The 8,378-nt window shown below is 33.9% G+C and overlaps 1 pseudogene; it reads left to right on the top strand.

Annotated features, from left to right (window-relative positions):
• Positions 1 to 337: 337 nt before the first annotated feature.
• Positions 338 to 456, top strand: LOC118608495 (annotated as a pseudogene).
• Positions 457 to 8,378: the final 7,922 nt, after the last annotated feature.

Below are 8,378 nucleotides of genomic sequence, written 5' to 3'. Positions count from 1 at the left end.
TTTTCAATTTCTTTCCTCAGTGTCCCATGGTTTTCAGTGTGTAGATATTTCACATCCTTGGTTAAAAGTGATGGAGTGTTTGGAGGAGAATAGAGAAGGAAAAATAACTATCCTTTCCAGAACTGACTGGGTAAAATCCAATATGAAGTAGACGGTACTTCTTCTAAAATAATTTAAAATGCTAGCAGAGCTAGGTATGGTATTTTGAGTAAGCTTTTTTCCCCCTGAAAATTCATTTATTAAAATGACAGTTTTCAAAACATCTTGTCTTGGGGAAGTATTTGATATTAGGGAACAAAAACCCGTTGAAAGAAACTCATGTGAAAAGTGAGTATGTGTCTATGGCCACGCCACCTTGAACAAGCCTTATCCCCTCTGATCTCGGAAGCTAAGCAGGGTGGGGCCTGGTTAGTACTTGGATGGAAGGCCACCTAGGAAGACCAGGTGCTGTAGATGTAAAAAATATAAAAATAAAAATAAGGAATTGTAAGTTGACAAGATCCTTACAATCTGTTAAGGGTTGCCTCACCTTAAAAAAAAGTATGCTACAATGGTACAGGGATTCTGCTGGAATCTGATTGCTGGTATTGTAACATTATTACAGATTAAAATCAAATATTGTAATTTGTCTTTGCTTTATGCTTCAGTGAAGCCATAAACATGAAAGCCTTCTTCTGTAATATTGTTGAGGCTATACTGTCGGCCATTATAAAATATTTTATCACTTGATTCAGAGTGCACAGTGTTTTGGAGGCTATCCATACCAGTCATCTTACTTAGTAAGATTTCCAGTTAATACATTACGATTATAGTTATCTTGAATTCTCACATAACTTATGACCTTCCAAGGAAAGGCTGCGTTTAGTTACCAGATTGCCTTACCAATGTTAACACTGGTACTTATTTGAGGTCTTCTTCATTTACAGCTGAAATGTGTAAGCACACAGATGTTGGCCTAATGGCTAGATGACAGGAAACCCTATTGTTTTCTTTTTTATTTAAATATATATAATTCTGGTCTCTGATGGCTTCCTCTGTCACCTCTGGAGTAAGTATGTCATCTCTGGAGTAAGTAGGACTAATACTGGCTGCAGCAAAATCACTCTTCCCATTTATCATGCTAATTGCAATTTAATGAGGAGAGGCCTGAGGCTGGAAGACTTGTCTACCTAGAGTCCTATTGGAGTGGAGTTTATTATGGTAATTAATAGAACCTGTGATAATTAAATTGCTTTACTAGATAGGTACTGTATTTATCATAAAGATTCACTATAGCATAACTTTCGTAAGGGTATTCAAAGAGCAGTTTTGAAAATCAAATTCTCTGAAGTTTTTAGGAAAAATTATAGTTCGTACCCTACTTTCACATATTTCTCCTCAGAACAAGACTGACTACATTTTTTGGAGAGCCCAGTTCAAAATGAAAAAAAAAAATAATGCAGGAGCTCTTTTACACAAAACACATAGAAAGTCCCATAAAGGTACTAAAATATGAAGCTTTTTTTCTATCTTCTGCATATCCTCTCTGCTCGTAAGCATACTCCCTTGTCCCATTCAACTTCACTTATAAAACATAAATTCAAAGATAAAATTATTATGAATTTCAAGATGGTGACAACATGAGGCCTGCATGGAGGGTCCTGTGTGACTGCTAAGATTGATTTTATTCCCAAGAAGCCAGCCCTTTCCCAGAGAGCAGAAGTGTAGAAGGCAACTCATTTTTATATAGTTGACAATGACCTAATCTTATGTCATACTTTGTAATGCTAATCTCATGCCAGACTTTGTAGTGCAATACAGTGTGAAGGAAGTCCAGTCCATCAGACAGACCACTAGAACTCAGGCTGGGGAAAACCTGAGGAGGGTAACCAAGACAATGAAAATGAGCCAGCAATGAGGGCTCCTGCTAAGACAGGAAATAATTCCAAGATAGGATCACATCAAAGCCCTTTGGAAGGAACAGAAGAGCTAAAATAGAAGGATAAGTAGTTTAAACTTACCTACAGTTACAGGTAGCTGTCACATTAACACAGACATGCTTGCATACTCCAACTGAATAATAGTAAACTTTTACAACTTTTCATTTTCCCCCTTCATACAAGTTTTTGAAATGTTGCTAAGATGAGTTTGAATAAAAACATTACAAATCGTATTGAAGAAGGTGGAGTGGTTTTCATTGTGGATAAATTGGTTTTCTCTTTCTTTACTTTGATGACTAATTTGTTGTTTCCTAGTCATTGGATGAATTCATTAGGACCTAGAACATTATTCTACACATAAATGGTGCTCAGTGAATGCTTATGGAAATAATTATATATAATTTACTCTCCACAATAACCGACTGGTAAGCCTCTTAGGAATATGTTCTGAAAAACTAAACATCCATTGAAATCAGAGTACTATTAGTACTCTGCCACTGTAATGAAGAGCAGGTTGGATATTGTTCATATGTGGAACACCTGTAATAATAAACAAACAACAGCTCTTTTGAGAAACCATTCTGCTCTGATTTTCTGATGTAGGTTATGATTTAGGTGGGAGAGGGATATCTTCATTTCACAGCAACATCATTTATGATAATAATAATAATAATAACAACAACAATAATAACTTAATCACACAGAATCCCGTGTGAATGTCCTATTCCTTATAGTTTACTATAAAATGTCACTTGAATTTAAGTAAGTTCTTAAGTTCTGTGTAATAAGGTTATAAAGACAAACACTATTGGAATTTTTTAATGACTTGCTGGATCAAGACATTTATTTATTCACTCAAAAGATAGATATCAAGTGCCTGAATGGTACTGGGCTCTGGGAATATAACTGAATGAGATAGGGATGGTTTTTCTCTTGGAAATTATAGACCGGTGGATTTCTAGAATAATTCTCCATACTGTGTGTATACTGTTAATTTCATAAAGGTCCACAGGCCTGTGCCTTAAGAAGAATCATGCATTTGAAGGTAGAATTGAACTGAAACTGGGCTTCAAAGCAACTGTACATATTCCAAGTCCGTTTCCAACAGTTAATTATTTTAAGTGGTTTCTGCATTAGTTAAAAGGAAGAGGAGATAAGAAGAAAAGAAATATTGATAAATTTCTAAGTTGGACTAAGTTTGATAAGTATAAAAAATGAAGTGTAGTTAATAAAGCACAAAGCAGAAGATTTCCTCTTAACTCATAGTTATTATACATCATCATTAGAGATGGGACTTGCTGCTCCCTGTGCTAGATTAATAGTCTGGGCATTCGTCTCTTTGACCTTTGCTGAAGTAGAAACACCAGGCAACAGAAGCAGAAACGGAGGCAAAAGAAGTACTATCTACTATTTCATCTGGGCAGGGAAATTAAAAAGAGGAAGCACTTAAATTGTAGAGGAGAATGTGAAAGGAAACTATGGTGCTCTTTTCTTTCCCTTGACAGTTCTACCCTTTGAGAAACAGCTGGCAGCTCCTGGGTCACTAGGCTTAGTCATCCCTCTTTTCAATTACAGGAACATCCTATTAACAAGAGATGGAGTGGGGAGAGCAATTTTAGGGAGAGACAAGAAAAAGAGAAGGGGAATATTTTTCACGTGGAGAAAAAGACACATCTGTCAGGAACAGGGAGTGAAATGCAAGGTAACTTTTCCTGCCCCTATTATTTTTGTTTTAACATTGTGAAAGGAACTAATGTTTCAAGAAGTTTAAAAAATAATAGAGAGCAGGCCTTGGAATATGTAATTGTTACCTGGAGATTGTATAGTTTATTGAAAGGGATAGATATAGATATAGATATAGATATAGATATAGATATAGATATTTGAGCATATATGAGTACATATCTGAGGTATTTATTTAAAAGAATAAACATGCTTAGTGCTGCTGTCAGAGAGAAAAAATTGGATTGAATGTACCGTAGCTCTTTCATATAGGTCTCCCAGAGTCTCACCCATTGTTTATGGCTCTAGTATATGCACAAGACATGTAAGTGCATTTCAAATTATCATACCTTTCATACAGCCATGAGATAACCAAACACTATGATCCAGCAATTTGTCAGCGTCCCTTCCAGGTATGTCTCCATTATTTTATTAAAATACTTATTGAAAGTGAATGTTGCTTCTGACTCTATTGTTGTTATATTTTGAACTAAAACAGAAAACAACACTCTTAGTTACATTTTCAAACTTAATCAGATGGCTATTTTAGAAATTCTTTTTCTGTGATGAAACAAATAACTATCAGATGCAACTAATGACCTTGACGTGTAAACAGAATTGTTTTGCTTTTAGTAGTTTGCCAGATTTCTTAATATGCTAAAGCCAAGGGTAAAAATTAATTAAGATAGCTTATCTTGGACCACGTATTCTCTATTCTTATGTGAGAAACTTCGGCTGAAAATTCTTAATGTCATGATAACACAACATAAAACTACTTGAATTTTAATTTCAGACTCTTCCGGCATAGTGTCTTGGGAGGTTTTCTTTTTGGATACCACCATTGCTATTGGTGATTGATTAATTTTATGCACTGATAATGTGTTTAAATGTTTCAAGTTCTGAGAAATGCTTTTTAATCTTGGTTCAGTCATAGGCCTACCTGTGTGAATTTTAGTCAGGCAGTTCACCTCTTTGAAATTCCCATCGCTCTTCTTAAACTAGCCAGTAATAAACCTGGCTCATATCATGGATTTACTTTTTGAAGAAAAACTCATAAAGCAATTTAAAAATGTGATCTCAAATATCCAAATGGATTAAAGGTATTAATAATGCAAACTATAATATAAATTTCTTCATGTAATAGAAGTGTTCCCAGAGAGCTCTGTTTATATTTCAATTGAGTTATATTGTAATTGGACTAGAAAATTTTAAAATGTGCTTTTTTTGATTGGATGACTTTTAATTTAAATTATTTTGAATCAAAAATTTCATGCACATGGGCTGTGTTAAAATGAGACTATTAGAGATCTAATTCCTAAAAAGCTTTATGGCCACCGCTCCTAAATAAAAACAATATTAAACGATAGAAAATTCTGATTTTTCTTATGATAACAATAACTGAGACTTTCTTTGAAATATAATTTGTAATTTTTTTCAATGACTGTCTTCATAGGGCCTTGCTTTAGTGATACCCAAAGCACATAGCATTGTGAGAATGTGGGCCTCCACATTAAGATTGCTCAATTTTAATAAAATTAATCAGATATTGGTGAATCTATGTCTCAACTCTATGAACAAAGCTTCAGAGTGTATTTTCAAAACTACTTGATTTTCTAAGTGTTTGTTTTTAACCTAATTTATCCTCATAGTCTCAGTGGGAAAGAGAAAATTTCAGTGAAATATATGCTCAGTTTCTTATTTGGTCCCTAATGAAATTTGTACTCAAAAAGGCTTAGTCTTTTGGAAAATTTTTGCATCAAATAGAAATATTTGACTCCAGTTACTTTTTAAAATCAAAATAAAATAGCTCTCGTGAAAAAGTCCAAATCATAGAGTTGAAGAACTTTCCAATAATAATCCCTAAAGATAAATTAAAATGCTTTGTTTTCTATGTAATTATTTTTTGGATAATTTCATAGAGCCTAGTGTGGTGAGAACATTATGAGTTTCTCCATTAAATTTGTTCTTGCTGCATGTTAATGCTTAGTGTTTTATAGACTTGCAGTTGTCTTTTGAGGGAGGTTTATACAGTTTCCAGCTGACATGGTAGTGAACAGAAGCTAATGAGCTAAACTCAGTGCACACCAACCTGACTGCATTTGTTTGATTTACTCTTCTGCGTAGTTGTTTTCTCTCTCCCTTGCATTTTGTCTTCCAAGGCAACCAAGGCCCAATTTTGAAGATTGCATGAGGTTGTTCTTTAGCCTAAGGTTTTTAAAAAAAATATGGCTGCAGATTGGAGCAAAGAATAGGAGAGAGGATTAAGTTGACAGCCATAGATCAAAGCCAAAGTCCATAAAAGGAACTATAATCCCAAACATCTGAGGGATCACAGCAAGTCAGGGCTGAAAGTGGCAGCACAGGCTAGGAAGGACTCTTGGAACCTGACATAGAAGCAAAAACCCCATAAGGGTAGAAGCAAAACAGGGAAAGCTATGGAGTCCACATACAACTGAAGAGGGTAAAAAGGGAGACAAAGGGACTTTAAGAGCACAGGTGAATACCAATATTAGAGAGGAGCCTATAAGAATAATATCGATATTAGAAAAATACCTATAATATCAATAATAACAAAAAGAATACCAGTATTATACGAATAAAACCAATGTGAGAGATGAGCCTGTAAGGATGTAGGGTGTGAGATAACACACTGCACTTCTGTATCAGAAGACAGGAAAATAGGCAAAGGAGAGAGAGCAGACAAAGAAAGAGGGGAGGAAAAAGAAAGAAAATGATGACTAGTGATGTGTTGTTTCAGGTAAAACTAGCAATTAGCTTTGTGATAATGTGGCACTTCTGGGATACATTATTATTTGTATTTTTATTTATACTATCCTACTTATAGAATAAACTGCATTCAGGCATAGGAGACCAAAGTGTTAGTCAAGGAAGTAGTCCTTCTGTGTTTTATAATTATGATCATTTCTGGGTCTCGGTTTGCTCATTTGTAAAATAGATTTGAAAGAGATTGGGACTTTGGTGCATGTGCCTGTGTGTGCGAGTGATAGAACTGAAAGATTTAAGTATAATTTATGCTTTATTTCTAAAAATGATTTGAAGATTTCATAATATTAAACTATACACGGAATAAGAAAGTTATATGGCATAAAAGCAGAGATATGAAACCATATCAAAAGAGATAGATTTATATACCAAAGAATGAAGAGCGATACTTAACTAAAGTGAGCACTAAATTTAGCTCTGAATTTCCTGGTAGCAGAAGGCAAAACAGGATGATTTATAGTTTTCACAGATAAAAAGAAATGTACAAGTTCAAGTAAAGAGACTGTCATTTTTTTTAATTTCCTTTTATGAAGAATTTATCATAGAGAGCAGAGGTCAGCAAACTACACGCCATGGGCCAAATTCACTCCATTGCCTCTTCTTATAAATAAAGGTTTATTGAAATACAGTCATACCTATTTGATTACCTATTGTATATACCTACTTTCTTGCTACTATGGCAGAGTTGAATAGTTGGTACAGTGACTCTATGGCCCAGGAAGCCTAAAATATTTGGCATCTGACCCTTGAGGGAAATAGTTTGTCACCTCCTGACATAGAACTTTCTAAAATGAACATTAAATAAAATAATGCACGTCCTCCCAAGTGATGGCTGAAGAAGTTAATCAAATTTATCTCAACAGTTTTTTTAAAAATTTAATACTGTATAAATATCCAAGGTAACAGTTTAACTCAAAATTTAATGAAGGCATGAGGGTGCCCATGTGTCTCTTGTGGCAGGGAAGCTCTTAAGACCAATATACCCTAGGATCTTTCCTCTTTTTTTTTTAATGAATGTGTGGCGGAGCCCTGTTTAGTTCTTTGAAAAAGGAATACTATTTTATTTCCATATTTATTGAGATGTAACTGATATATTACATTGTATAAGTTTAAAGTGTACACGTTGATTTGATACATTTATATATTGCAAATTATTTACCAACATAGCATTAGCTAACACCTCATTCATATTATGTAATTACCATTTCTTTTTTATGATGAGGGAATTTAAGATTTACTCTCTTACTGTCTTTCAAGTGTATAATCCAGTATTAACTATAATAATAACCATCATGTATATTAGGTTCCCAGAAGTTATTCATCCTATAACTGGAAGTTTATACCCTTTGGCCAGCATCTTCCAATTTCCCCTGCCCCTCAGCCTCTGGTAACCATCAATCTCTCTATTTCTATGATTTTGGCTTTTTGAGATTTCACATGTAAGTAATATTATATAGTATTTGTCTTTTTCTGTCTCATTTATTTCACTTAGTATAATATACTCACAGTTCACTGAAAAACTGTTAGAACTAATCAATGAATTTAGTAAAGTTGCAGGATACAAAGTCAACAAACATAAAACAGTTGCATGCATGTATACTAACAATGAAGTACCTGAAAAATAAAAATAAATTTAAAAAAACAATCTCATGCACAATAACATCTAAAATAATAAAATACTTAGGAATAAATTTAAACAAGGAGGCAAAAGAGTTGTATAGGGAAAACTATAAGACTTCAGTGAAATAAATTGAGAAACCATAAACAAATGGAAAGATACCCCATGTTCATAGATCAGAAGACTTAATATTGTTAAATTGTCTATATTACTCAAAGCCATCCATAGATTAAGTACATCCCTATCAAAATTCCAATGATATTTTCCACAGAAGTAGAAAAAAACAACCGTAAAATTTCTATGGAATCACAAAATACTCCAAATATCAAAAGCAA

This window comes from Rousettus aegyptiacus, unplaced genomic scaffold (assembly GCF_014176215.1).
Source record: "Rousettus aegyptiacus isolate mRouAeg1 unplaced genomic scaffold, mRouAeg1.p scaffold_m13_p_9, whole genome shotgun sequence".
In the NCBI taxonomy this organism is placed as follows: Eukaryota; Metazoa; Chordata; class Mammalia; order Chiroptera; family Pteropodidae; genus Rousettus; species Rousettus aegyptiacus.
Note: the sequence above shows the minus strand (reverse complement) of the source record. Positions and strands in the feature narration are given on the sequence as shown.